This window comes from Somniosus microcephalus, chromosome 30, assembly GCF_052327205.1.
Source record: "Somniosus microcephalus isolate GS21.2 chromosome 30, FLI_Smic_1.0, whole genome shotgun sequence".
Lineage (NCBI taxonomy): Eukaryota > Metazoa > Chordata > Chondrichthyes > Squaliformes > Somniosidae > Somniosus > Somniosus microcephalus.
The window spans coordinates 25,280,729-25,294,632 of NC_141016.1; the positions used below are offsets into that span (position 1 = coordinate 25,280,729).

Consider the following 13,904-nt stretch of genomic DNA (forward strand, 5'->3'; position numbering starts at 1 on the left):
CATCAGCCGCGCCATACGCGGGGGACCTCAGCTCCGGACCTCAGGCGCTAGGTGGGGGGAGGGGCCGGAGAGAGGGACAGAGGGGAGTGGGGGAGCGGGGGTGGGGGTGGGCGAGGGGAGGGAGGGAGGGAGACAGGGGAGGGGAGGGAGAGGAGGGGAGGGAGGGATAGGACAGGGAGAGGACATGACAGGGGCAGGGAGACCAAGCGCCCCAAAATTGCCCTCGCGCCCCAAAATTGCCCTCGCAACGCGGGGCTCCCCAGCTAGTATCTATATATATAAAGCGGCTCTTCTGTCTGTCTGTCCCGATGTCTGTCTGTCCGTTCTCTATACGTTTGAAAGTTACAAAGCGTACCGACGCGCGCGTCACCTCAAAAGAAAGCTTGCGATTCCGGACCGGTCATAGGTGTATTTACGTTTCGGCCGGACAAAAACCGCGCCCGCGGTATCCCAAAAACGTTCAGCGTTCCGCTCATTAGCATCTCATTAGCGACCGTGTGACGTCGAGGTCGACCAATCGGACGGGCGCGTGCCATCCTACAGTTGAGTGTCGAGTGACTCGACGATTGACCAATCCTACGCTTCGGTGACCTGACCGGTCGACCAATCGGTGCGTGTGTGGGCGGGCCTTATCCTTCTGAACCGAGGTGAGTGGCCGCCATCTTGATTTTTCACAATTTTTTCCCCCACACTTTCTGTGTGTTAGGGAACTAAGGTAAATATTTTAATGATGTGTTAGGGAATTAAATAACAATTTAATAGGAGGGGGGGAGCCTCGGGAAATCGCGGGGGGGGGGAGAGCCTCGGGAAATCGCGGGGGGGGGGGGAGAGCCTCGGGAAATCGCGGGGGGGGAGAGCCTCGGGAAATCGCGGGGGGGGGGAGAGCCTCGGGAAATCGCGGGGGGGGGGAGAGCCTCGGGAAATCGCGGGGGGGAGAGCCTCGGGAAATCGCGGGGGGGGGGCGGAGAGCCTCGGGAAATCGCGGGGGGGTGGGGAGAGCTGATGAGTTTAAAAAAAAGAAGAGGCCGCCAGTTGCGCGGCCGCCTTGACGACGGCACGCATTCGCACGGCCCCCGTTACCCCGGCAACGGGGCACGCCGGCGGTCTTGAAACCACGCATGCGCACGGCCCGCCACCCCGTCACGCCAGTTCCGCAGCCACCTTGACACCGGCACGCATGCGCACGGCCCCCGTGACGCCAGCACACAGCCTCGGGAGATCGCGGTGGGGGCGAGCCTCGGGAAATCGCGGGGGGGGAGGGGAGGGGGTGGGGGAGGGTAGGTGTGGGGGTGGGGGAGGGAGACAGGGGAGGGTAGGGGAGGGAGAGGAGGGGAGGGAGAGAGGGGGGGAGGGAGGAATAGGACAGGGAGAGGACATGACAGGGAAAGGGGGGACACACAGGGGCAGGGAGACCAAGCGCCCCAAAATTGCCCTCGCAACGCGGGGCTCCCCAGCTAGTCTATATATATAAATCGGTACTTCTGTCATTCTGTCTATCTGTCATTCTGTCTGTCATTCTGTCTGTCATCGCCTGTGCGTCTGTCGGGTTATGCGCTCGAAAGTTACAGGGCGTACCTACGCGCGCGTTACCGCCAAAGAAAGCTTACGCTTCCGAGACGGTTTTAAGCGTATTTACTTTTCGGTCGGACGAAAATTGTTCGCGCCTTATGCAAAAAACCTTCAAAATTAAACTCATTATCTGCTAGCATTGATTGACTGACGTCAAGGTTCCACCAATCCTGTTCCGTCACGATTGACCAATCCTACAGTACGGTCCCCTGATGGTTGGCCAATCGGTGTGTGTGTGGGCGGGACTATTCGTTTTCATCTCGGGGATGTGGCAGCCATTGTTTCACTACCAGCTCTGTTCAGCTTCCAGCTCAAATGACTTCAGCTTCCAGCTAAAACTACTTTGAAAGTTAGTATCTCTTTTAAAAATAACATAAGATTTACCAAAAACGTTTTATAAGTACTTTCACTTTCATTTTTCAAGCTTTTAAAAGGTAGACAGACAGGGACACAGACAGGGCCCTAGACAGGGACACAGACAGGGCCCTAAAGCCTGGCACTCGATTTAAAATGTTGCCCAGCACCAGATTCACAAAGGGACACAGACAGGGCCCCAAAGCCTGGCACTCGATTTAAACCGCCTGCCCCAAAACAGCCCTGGCAACGCCGGGCTCTCCAGCTAGTAAGAGTATGTAAGGGCTGCCGTCCTCAATCGTGAGTATCCAATTTATCAATAACGGGCAGCAGGAATAACTGGGGATCTCATCTGTCCTTATTCAGGACATCTTCACCCACTGCAACGGCAGCCTCACTTGCTCTAATGTGTGCAGGTCTTAATCAAAATTAGATAGATACAGGCTAGGTAAGGAGAGAAAAAAAAGACTTGCATTTATATAGTGCCTTTCACAACCTCAGGACATCCCAAAGCCTTTTACAGCCAATGAAGTGTCATCACTGGAGTGGGACTTGAACCCACAACCTTCTGACTCAGAGGCGAGTGTGCTATCCACTGAGCCACAGCTGACACAATGAAGGAAAGCTACTCCTCAATTGGGGACCAAAGTCAAACTATTAACATGGAGATTCTGCCAGCCGTGCACCAATTAAATATATACAACACAACAGAGTTTAGCTCTGCTATCTATTTGTTATTTGCAGATGAAAGAAATACTTGCATTTCTATAGCACCTTTCACAACCACTGGATGTCTCAAAGCACTTTACAGCCAATGAAGTAGAGTCACTGTTGTAATGTGGCAGCCAATTTGCACACAGCAAGGTCCCACAAACAGCAATCTGATAATGAGGAGATAATCTGTTTTTGTTATGTTGCTTGAGGGGTAAGGGGCTAACTCCCCTGCCCTTCTTCGAAATAGTGCCATGGGGTCTTTTACGTCCACCTGAGAGAGCAGACGGAGCCTCGGTTTAACGTCTCATCCGAAAGATGGCACCTCCAACAGTGCAGCACTCCCTCAGCACTGCACTGGAGTATCAGCCTAGATTTTTGTGTTCAAGTCCCTGGAGTGGGACTTCGAATCCACAATCTCCTGACTCAGAGGCGAGTGTGCTACCCACTGGGCCACAGCAGACACATAATTACAAGCTGAAAATCAATCATGATGAGCTCCCCTGGTCACTCAATTAGAACATATAGAGTATGTCACCTTGTGCAAAGCTATGCAGCTCTGGAAGCTCTCAAGTTGGATTCCCAGTCCTGCCCAGGGCAACAGCAAAGGGATGGAACATTAATTGTAAACAAAACGTGTATTTCATATAGTGCCGCAAATAAATTAATTACTTTTGGAGTGCACTGACCGTTGTTATGTAGGTTTGCAGTTACTCCCAGGTATCTGTTTTGCTCACGGTGCAATTGCTTGGTGTGTTGCCATAGAAACATAGAAAAATAGGAGCAGGAGTAAGCCATTCGGCCCTTCGAGCCTGCTCCACCATTCAATATGATCATGACTGATCCTCTATCTCAATACCATATTCCCGCTCTCTCCCCATACCCCTTGATGCATTTTGTGTCTAGAAATCTATCTATCTCTTTCTTAAATATATTCAGTGACTTGTGTGGTAGAGAATTCCACAGGTTCACCACCCTCTAAGTGAAGAAATTTCTCCTCATCTCAGTCTAGACCCCCCAGCCAGGGGAAACATCCTCCCTGCATCCAGTCTGTCTAGCCCTGTCAGAATTTTATACGTTTCAATGAGATCCCCTCTCATTCATCTAAACTCTAGTGAATACAGGCCTCGTCGACCCAATCTCTCCTCATACGACAGTCCTGCCATCCCAGGAATCAGTCTGGTGAACCTTCGCTGCACTCCCTCTATGGCAAGCATATCCTTTCTTAGGTAAGGAGACCAAAACTACACACAGTACTCCAGGTCTCACCAAGGCCCTGTATAACTGTAGTAAGACATCCCTGCTCCTGTACTCAAATCCTCTTGCAATGAAGGCCAACTACTACTACTGATGTTAGGCTAACCGGTCTGTAGTTCCCTGTTTTCTCTCTCCCTCCTTTTTTAAATAATGGGGTTACATTTGCCACCCTCCAATCTGCAGGAACTGTTACATAATCTATAGAATTTTGGAAGATGACAACCAATGCATCCACTATTTCCATGGTTACCTCTTTTAGTATTCTGGTATGCAGGTTATCAGGTCCTGGGGATTTCTCAGGTTTCAGTCCCATCAATTTCTCCAGCACTATTTTTTTACTAATACTAATTTCCTTTCATTCCTCCTTCTCACTAGACCCTTGGTTCCCTAGCATTTCTGGGAAGTTATTTATGTCCTCTTCCGTGAAGACAGAACCAAAGTATTTGTTTAATTGCTCAGCCATTTCATTGTTCCCCATTATAAATTCTCCCGTTTCTGACTGTAAAGGACCTACATTTGTCTTCACTAATCTTTATCTTTTTACATACTTGTAAAAGCTTTTACAATTAGCTTTTATGTTCCTTGCAAGTTTACTCTCATACTCTATTTTTCTCCTCTTAATCAATCTCATGGTCCTTTTTTGCTGAACTCTAAACTGCTCCCAATCCTCAGGCTTGCTACTTTTTCTGGCAACTTTATATGACTCCTCTTTGGATCTAATACTATCCTTAATTTCTTTTGTTAGTTGGTTGGACCGCTTTTCCTTTTGTGTTTTTGCACCAGAAAGGAATGTATAACTGTTGCAATTCATGCATTCGTTCCTTAAATGTTAGTCATTGCCTATCCACCGTCATTCCTTTTAATGAAGCTCCCCAATCTATCATAGCCAACTCACTCCTCATACCATCGTAGTTTCCTTTGTTTAGATTTAGGACCCTAGTTTTGGATTGGACTTCTTCACTTTCCATCTTAATGAAGAATTCTATCATGTTATGGTCACTCTTCCCTAAAAGACCCCACACAACAAGATTATTAATTAACCCCTTCTCATTGCACAATACTCAATCTAGGATAGCCTGTTCCCTAGTTGACTCCCCAACGTACTGGTCTAGAAAACCATCTTGTACACACTCCAGGAATTCATCCTCCACAGTATTATTGCTAATTTGGTTTGGCCAGTCTATATGTAGATTAAAGTCACCCATGATTACTGTAGTACCCTTGTTACATGCATCTCTAATTTCCTGTTTGATGCCATCCCCTACATTACCACTACTGTTTGGAGGCCTATAGACAACTCCCACCAATGTTTTCTGCCCCTTAGTGCTTCTTAGCTCCACCCAGACTGATTCTACATCTTGATTTTCTGAGCCAATATCCTTTCTCACTATTGCTCTGATTTCATCCTTTACTAACAACACCACCCCACATCCTTTTCCTTTTCGTCTGTCCTTCCTAAATATCGAATATCCTTGGATATTCAGCTCCCAGCCTTGGTCACCCTGCAGCCATGTCTCCGTAATCGCAATTATATCGTATCCGTTTACATCTATTTGCAATGTTAATTCATCTACCTTATTACGAATGCTTCATACATTCAGATACAGTGCCTTTAGATTTGTCTTTTTAACATTTTTTGACATCTTAACATTTTTTTGTACTATGGCCCTATTTGTCGTATTGTGGCAAAGCCACCAAGAGACTCTTGCAGTAATGTATATAATTGCCTTTAACAGGGGTTTGTTACCTTTAAATGTTTGCTCTGTATAAATAGCGCGGGTTCGGTAAAATGTCGATCCAGCGCGATGACGTCATCACGCAGGTCACGTGACGTTCCCAACAGCGGGAAACGTGATGACGTCATGACATCAGAGGGGAGAGGCGTGTCCTTTCAGTCCTCATGGAACCAAGTATTGTACAGACCTGTTTAGAGTTTCTCCTGCGTTTTTGTTAGTAACTTTTACCAGTGCATTAAACCGCGTTTGGTTAACTGCTAGTTTCAATCTCAGTACTTTCGTTAGGAGTTGAGAACTCCTACAGTATTACCATTTTTTCTTACCCGGACCCCATTTGTTAGTGCACTCCTTTGTTTGTACGCTCTGTCCCTTCCTGACACAACCTGGTTATCCTTACCCCAATCACTCTCCTGCACTGCTTCCTTGTCTTTTCTCTTCAGCATTCTAGATCTCTCTCCACCGGGACCCTCCCCCCCCCCCTTATTTAGTTTACAATTGTGTACAATTGAGATCACAATGGCGGTGCACACATGTACAACAACAACTTGTATTTATATAGCGCCTTTAGTAAAACGTTCCAAGACGTTTGCACGAGCAATTTGATAAGAAAATTAGGGAGGTCACATATTACTTGGAAAATAAAAAACTAAATGGGGTAGAGGAACAAAGGGATCTTGGAGTACAAACACACAAATCACTAAAAATATCGACATAGGTTAACAAGGCCATGAAAAAAAGCAAACCAAGGGTTTATTTCTAGAGGGATAGAATTGAAAAGTAGGGAAGTTCTGCTAAACTTGTATCGAACCTTGGTTAGACCACACTTGGAGTACTGTGTGTAATTCTGGTCGCCATATTATAAAAAGGATATAGAGGCACTGGAGAGAAGATTTACAAGGATGATACCAGAAATGTGAGGGTATACATATCAGGAAAGGATGAACAGGCTGGGTCTCTTTTCTCTTGAAAAGAGAAGGCTGAGGGCTGACCTAATAGAGGTCTTTAAAATAATGAAAGGTTTTGATAGATTGGATACAGAGAGAATGTTTCCACTTGTGGGGAAGAGCATAACTAGAGGCCATCAATATAAGATACTGTAGTAAGCAAGAAATCCAATAGGGAATTCATAAGAAACTTCTTTACCCAGAAAGTGGTGAGAATGTGGAACTCGCTACCTCAGGGAGTGGTTGAAGCGAATAGTATGGATGGCTTTAAGGGGCGGTTAGATAAGCATATGAGGGAGAAGGGAATAGAGGGTTATGCTGAGAGTTAGGTGAGGAAAGACGGGAGGAGGCTCGAGTGGAGCATAAACACCGGCATGGACTGGTTGGGCCGAATGGCCTGTTTCTGTGCCGTATATCCGATGTAATCCTATGATTATCAAACGAAATTTGACACCAAGCCACATAAAGAGATATTAGGACAGATGATCAAAAGCTTGGTCAAAGAGGTAGGTTTTAAGGAGCGTCTTAAAGGAGGAGGGTAGAGAGGCAGAGAGGTTTAGGCAGGGAATTCCAGAGCTTAGGACCTTGGCAACAGAAGGCACGGCCGCCAGTGGTGGAGCGAAAAAATCGGGGATGCGCAAGAGGCCAGAATTGGAGGAGCGCAGATATCTCGGGGGGGTTGTAGGGCTGGAGGAGATTACAGAGATAGGGAGGGGGCGAGACAATGGAAGGATTTGAAAACAAGGATGAGAGTTTCGAAATTGAGGCGTTGCCGGACCGGGAGCCAATTTAGGTCGGCGAGCGCAGGGGCGATGGGTGAACGGGACTTGGTGCGAGTTAGGACATGGGCAGCAGAGTTTTGGATGAGCCCAAGTTTACAGAGGGTGCAAGGTGGGCAGCCGGCCAAGGGAGCGTTGGAATGGTCCAGTCTAGAGGTAACAAAAGCATGGATGAGGGTTTCGGCAGCAAATGAGCTGAGGGCTGGGGCAGAGACGGGTGACGTTACGTTGGAAGCAGGCGGTCTTGGTGATGGAGAGGATATGGGGTCGGAAGCTCAGCTCAGGGTCAAATAGGAGGGCGGGGACCTTCAATAACCTGATACTGTACACAGTTGCTTTAATCTCATCTGGTGGGGCCTCCAAGATTGACAAATAGAAAGCTGTTTCACAGATAAATTAGACCTGTCAGTTGAGCAATTATGTGAGAGATACATAGAGACCATACACACTCAGCCATACGACCGACACATCCTTTAATGAGGGCCGAAATGTCCTTCTGTGGCCACTTCTGCCCTCGACTGACAGCAGTGGAGAGGAGAATAAACACAATAAACACGGTTATTTTGCTGGTACACGAAGCATTGGCCTTGCTATTGTGCAGGACGCGCCGGTTAGAATCATCCCCCAACATTGAACCTGGAATTTCAAGGTTCACTATCCGCGGGTGGGTTGTTTTAAAAACAGCAAAGGAGTATTGCAAACGACTGACCTTTGTAGCATCCGTTTCTTATGTATTCCTTTAAAAAAAAATCCTTCTGCAGTCACTAATGCACAAGTGCCATCGTTCCGGGAGAGGTAAACACTTCAGTAGACCAGTGAGTGCACAGCGCAGCCCCGTAGCGTCAGAGACAGAGCGAGGTCCGGCTTCTTAAAGAGGGAACACCTCTTGTTTGCAAGCACTGTACTGTATTTGAAAAATATTCTGATTGCCATAATGAATAGCCACTGGATTCAATAGTGGGAGTAGAATTCGTTTAAGTCATAGGCTAACGATGATGTACTGTCTAAAGTGCAAATGCAAATTTGATAGATTTTTTTCAGAAAATAATATTTTGGGATACAATATTGTGAGTAATTGGAACCATGACCTGTGGTGAGTGCAGCGTGTTTGGGAGGAACAGGTGACTTTGGACCCCAAAACTCTCCACCATTGTACAGGGCTCTGGTGAGACCACACAGAATCACAATCACAGAATCACAGAAACCCCACAGTGCAGATAGAGGCCATTTCGGCCCATCGAGCCTGCACCGACACATATCCCACCCGATCCCCGTAACCCCTACACCAACACATATCCCACCCTATCCCCGTAACCCCACGTATTTAATCCCCCTAACACTAAGGGTCAATTTATCATAGCCAATCAACCTTGATGTGCCTCAATAATTCCGAGACTCGAAGGTAGCAGAACAAAACAAGGCTTTTATTAACTTAGAACGAAACACGTAAGCGAGAGAGATGTCGTCCTTCTGGAGACTGGGGCTAGACTGAAGCTAGCTTACAAACGGGGCCAGGTATGGGCGGAGCCCTACACACAGCACATTCCAGCACATTCCAGTATACAATACAGCACATTCCAGTACACAATACAATGAGGTCTGGGGGAAGGGAAATGACACTGAAACCGATCTCAGTCACAGGCAGTGATGAATGGAAATATTTCATCACATTCACCCCTTCTATAGATTTAGTCTGTTTGGGGGTTTGATAGTCCTCTGCGACCGACGTGGCTGTTGCGGTGCCGCGGGTGTCAGCTGGGTGTCCCCGGTAGCCTCCTGGGTCTCTGCCGGGGGTGCCGCCAGGGTTGTTGAAGGGGTAGTTGGTGGGGGTGCCGTTGGTCGGTGTTCTTCCGGGGGTGATGAAAGAGTAGTGGGTGGGTAAGAGTTGCTGTGATCGTCGTTGCCGCTATTGCCGTGGTTGTTGTCGATGCCGGCTGGGGCGACGTCTTTTATGGACACGGTGTCCTCCCTTCCGTCGGCGTGCCGGACATATGCGTATTGGGGGTTGGCGTGGAGTAGGTGTACTGGCTCCACGAGAGGGTCCGTCTTGTGGCCCCTCACATGCCTTCGCACGAGTACCGGACCTGGGGTGGAGAGCCATGACGGCATGGATACGCCTGAGGTGGATTTCCGGGGAAAGACAAACATTCGTTCATGAGGCGTGGTATTAGTGGCCGTACACAATAGCGACCGTATCGAATGGAGCACATCCGAGAGGACTTCCTGCCAGCGGGAGATAGGGAGGCCCTTGGTCCTTAGAGCTAGAGTGACTGCTTTCCATACTGTCCCGTTCTCTCGCTCCACTTGGCCGTTACCCCGGGGGTTGTAGCTGGTGGTACGGCTCGTGGCGATCCCCCTGGACAGCATGTACTGGCGTAGCTCTTCACTCATGAAGGACGCCCCCCTATCCGTATGGATGTAGCTCGGCATACCGAACAGGCAGAACAGGCTGTTGAGGCATTTAATGACCGTGGCGCTGGTCATGTCTGGGCAGGGGAAGGCGAATGGGAACCGGGAGTATTCGTCCACAATGTTCAGGAAGTAAACATTGCGGTCGACGGACGGGAGGGGGCCCTTGAAATCTAAGCTGAGCCGCTCAAAGGGCCGTGTAGCTTTGATTAAGTGGGCTCTATCTGGGCGGTAGAACCGAGGCTTGCAGTCAGCGCAAGTGCGGCAGTTCCTGGTCAGAGACCGAACTTCCTCAATCGAGTAGGGTAAGTTGCGGGACTTTATGAAGTGGAACAGCCGCGTGACCCCTGGGTGGCAGAGGTCGTTGTGGAGGGTCTGTAGCCGATCCCCGGTGGCACTGGCACACATCCCTCGTGAGAGGGCGTCAGGGGATTCGTTAAGGGCCCCTGGCCGGTAAATGATGTCGTACTCGAAGGTGGAGAGCTCGATCCGCCACCTAAGAATCTTATCATTTTTAATCTTCCCCCTCTGTTTATTATTGAACATAAACGCTACCGACCGATGGGCGGTAAGTAGGGTGAAGCGTTTGCCAGCTAGGTAGTGGCGCCAGTGGCGCACTGCCTCCACGATGGCTTGGGCCTCCTTTTCCACGGAGGAGTGTCTGATCTCGGGCCCTTGGAGGGTCCTCGAGAAGAAAGCTACGGGCCGCCCCGCCTGGCTGAGGGTGGCCGCCAAGGCGAAGTCAGACGCATCACTTTCCACTTGAAATGGAGTGTTCTCGTCCACTGCCTGTAGCGTGGCCCACTCAATATCCTGCTTAATGCTTTTGAAGGCGGCGTGGGCCTCAGCAGAGAGCGGGAAAGAGGATGCTTTCAAGAGGGGGTGGGCTTTGTCGGAGTAGTTGGGGACCCATTGGGAATAATAAGAAAATAACCCCAGGCACCTTTTCAGGGCTTTGGGAGTGTTGGGCAGGGGCAGCTCCCGTAGGGGGCGCAATCGGTCGGGGTCTGGTCCGATTTCCCCATTCTCCACCACGCTGCCTAGTATGCAGAGGCGCGTGGTGTTGTAAATGCACTTGTCCTCGTTGTAGGTGAGGTTGAGTTTTTGTGCGGTTTTCAGGAACCTCTCGAGGTTCGAGTCGTGATCCTGCTGGTTGTGACCGCAGATGGTGACGTTGTCGAGGTAGGGGAAGGTTGCCTGCAAGTGGTGGTCATTGACCATGCGGTCCATCTCCCTCTGGAAGACCGAGACCCCATTCGTCACCCCAAAGGGGACTCTGAGGAATTGGTAGAGGCGTCCGTTCGCCTCGAAGGCGGTGTACGGGCGGTCCTCTGGTCTGATAGGGAGCTGGTGGTACGCTGACTTGAGGTCGATGGTGGAGAACACCCGGTATTGGGCGATTTGGTTCACCATTTCTGATATGCGGGGTAGCGGGTAGGCGTCTAGTAGGGTGTACCTGTTGATCGTTTGACTATAGTCGATCACCATCCGTTTCTTCTCGCTACCCCTTACCACTACCACTTGGGCGCACCACGGGCTGTTGCTGCGTTCAATAATGCGCTCTTTCAGGAGCCTGTCTACCTCGGTCGCGATAAACCGCCTGTCCTCCCAGCTGTATCTCCTGCTTTTGGTCGCTATTGGCCGGCAGTTAGGGGTAAGGTTCGCGAATAGCGAAGGCGGCTTTACCTTCAGGGTAGCCAGACCGCACACTGTGAGGGGCGGCTGGGACCCACCGTACTTGAGCGTGATGCTTTGGTGGTTGCACTGGAAATCCAGGCCCAAGATCACGCTCGCACATAGGTTCTTCATGATTAATACTTTAAAATTATCATATACAGTTCCGTTAACGCACAATTGTACCGTGCAGTAACCCAGAATGGTCGATGTCTGGGTTTTGTCAGCCATAGAGATGGTACCCTGAGTAGGGACCACCTTTAGGGAGAGTTGTTGTGCCAGTTCTGGGTGGATAAAGCTCTCCGTGCTTCCACTGTCAATTAAGCATTTAACCCGGCACCCGTTTACCTCGATGTCCACCATTGATCTGGATAGCGGGTGCGGCCTGGTCTGGTCCACTATGACCGATGCCACTGTAGGGCCCTGATCGATACAAGATGGCGTCCACGCTGTCTGCTCACAAGATGGCGGACCCCACGAGGTCGGGCAAGATGGCGTCCAAGATGGCCGCTCCCACGGCGCACACGCGGCGGTGGCGGGTTTTCCGGCGGTTGGTTTTCCGGCGGGGTTCCCTCTGCACACCTTCCCGAAGTGCCCCTTCTTACCGCACTTAAAGCAGGTGGTGCCTTTCGCCGGGCACAGGTTTCTGGTGTGCTTTGGCTGCCCGCAGAAGTAGCAGTTGGGTCCCTGACACGTCGCGGCTGTCGTAGGGCTTCTGGGGGGAGAGCGGGGCCCAGCCGGTGTCGGGCTGTCGGGCGGGGAAGATGCCTTCCAAGATGGCGGCGCCCTCGGTGCACATGTGGCGGCGTGGACGGCGCGGGCTGAAGAGTAGGCGTCCGAGTTTCTCTGGGCCACATCCAGGGATCGCGCGGTGTCCGCAGCCTGTTTCAGGTCCAACCCCGTTTTTTCCAGCAGTCTTTGCCGGATGGAAGTGGAGCTGAGGCCTGTGATGAAGGCATCGCGAACAAGCTCGTCAGTGTACACTGCGGCTTTTACATCTCGGCACTTGCAGACTTTGCCAAGCATTTTCAGGGTGCTTAGGAACTCCTCCACCGATTCCCCAGGTCGCTGTGCGCGGGTGGCGAGCAGGTGCCTAGCATACACCTCATTCGTAGGCTGCTGGTAATGCGCCTTTAAGATGTCGCAGGCGGCCAGGTACGTCTCGGCGTCTTGGATGAGGGGGTAAACCCGGTGGCTTACCCAATTCCGCAGAATTCCGAGTCTCATCCTTGCAGCGTCCGTAGCGTCTTTGACGGCTGCGGAATTGTCCAGGAAGAATTCCATACACTCAAACCAGTGTCCGAAGCGTGCTGATGCGTCCGGAGCATGTTGATCCAAATCCAAACGTTCGGGTTTCAGGGGTTGATCCATAGTGTTGAAAAATAAGTTAATAAAATTGATGTGCCTCAATAATTCCGAGACTCGAAGGTAGCAGAACAAAACAAGGCTTTTATTAACTTAGAACGAAACACGTAAGCGAGAGAGATGTCGTCCTTCTGGAGACTGGGGCTAGACTGAAGCTAGCTTACAAACGGGGCCAGGTATGGGCGGAACCCTACACACAGCACATTCCAGTATACAATACAGCACATTCCAGTACACAATACAATGAGGTCTGGGGGAAGGGAAATGACACTGAAACCGATCTCAGTCACAGGCAGTGATGAATGGAAATATTTCATCACAAACCTAACCTGCACATCTTTGGACTGTGGGAGGAAACCGGAGCACCCGGAGGAAACCCACGCAAACACGGGGAGAATGTGCAAACTCCACACAGGAGTACTGTGCACAGTTTTGGTCTCCTTATCTAAGGAAGGACATTCATGCCTTGGAGGCGGTGCAACGAAGGTTCACTAGATTGATTCCTGGGATGAGAGGGTTGTCCTATGAGGAGAGATTGAGTAGAATGGGCCGATACTCTCTGGAGTTTAGAAGAATGAGAGGTGATCTCATTGAAACATACAAGATTCTGAGGGGGATTGACAGGGTAGATGCTGAGAGGTTGTTTCCCCCTGGCTGGAGAGTCTAGAACTAGGGGGCATAGTCTCAGGATAAGGGGTCGGCCATTTAAGACTGAGACGAGGAGGAATTTCTTCACTCAGGATTATGAATCTTTGGAATTCTCTGCCCCAGAGGGCTGTGAATGCTGAGTCGTTGAGTATATTCAAGGCTGAGATAGATTGATTTTTGGACTCCAGGGGAATCAAGGGATATGGAGATCGGGCGGGAAAGTGGAGTTGAGGTCGAAGATCAGCCACGATCTTATTGAATGGCGGAGCAGGCTCGAGGGGCAGTGCGGCCTACTCCTGCTCCTAATTCTTAGGATGCCTGTTCCAGCATTTTATTAGATCATGGCTGATCTATATCTCAACTCCATCCACCAGCCTTTGTCTCTTATCTTCTGATATCCTAACCGAACAAAAATCTATTGATTTCAGGCTCCACAGCCTTTTGGGGGAGAACGTACT

The 13,904-nt window shown here is 50.0% G+C and overlaps 2 protein-coding genes across 2 annotated transcripts in view; one reads left to right on the forward strand and one right to left on the reverse strand.

Moving 5' to 3' along the window:
• Nucleotides 1–8,244, reverse strand: part of LOC147098024 (protein transport protein Sec24C-like) — a 100,362-nt gene extending 92,118 nt beyond the window's left edge. Inside the window, exon 1 of the mRNA XM_085971232.1 lies at nt 8,060–8,244. The gene's annotated coding sequence lies outside the window, so the exon portion shown is untranslated. The remainder of the gene's footprint in view (nt 1–8,059) is intronic.
• nudt18 (nudix (nucleoside diphosphate linked moiety X)-type motif 18) overlaps nt 1,622–13,904 on the forward strand; it is a 41,862-nt gene continuing 29,579 nt past the window's right edge. The window contains exon 1 of the mRNA XM_085971234.1: nt 1,622–1,918. The gene's annotated coding sequence lies outside the window, so the exon portion shown is untranslated. The remainder of the gene's footprint in view (nt 1,919–13,904) is intronic.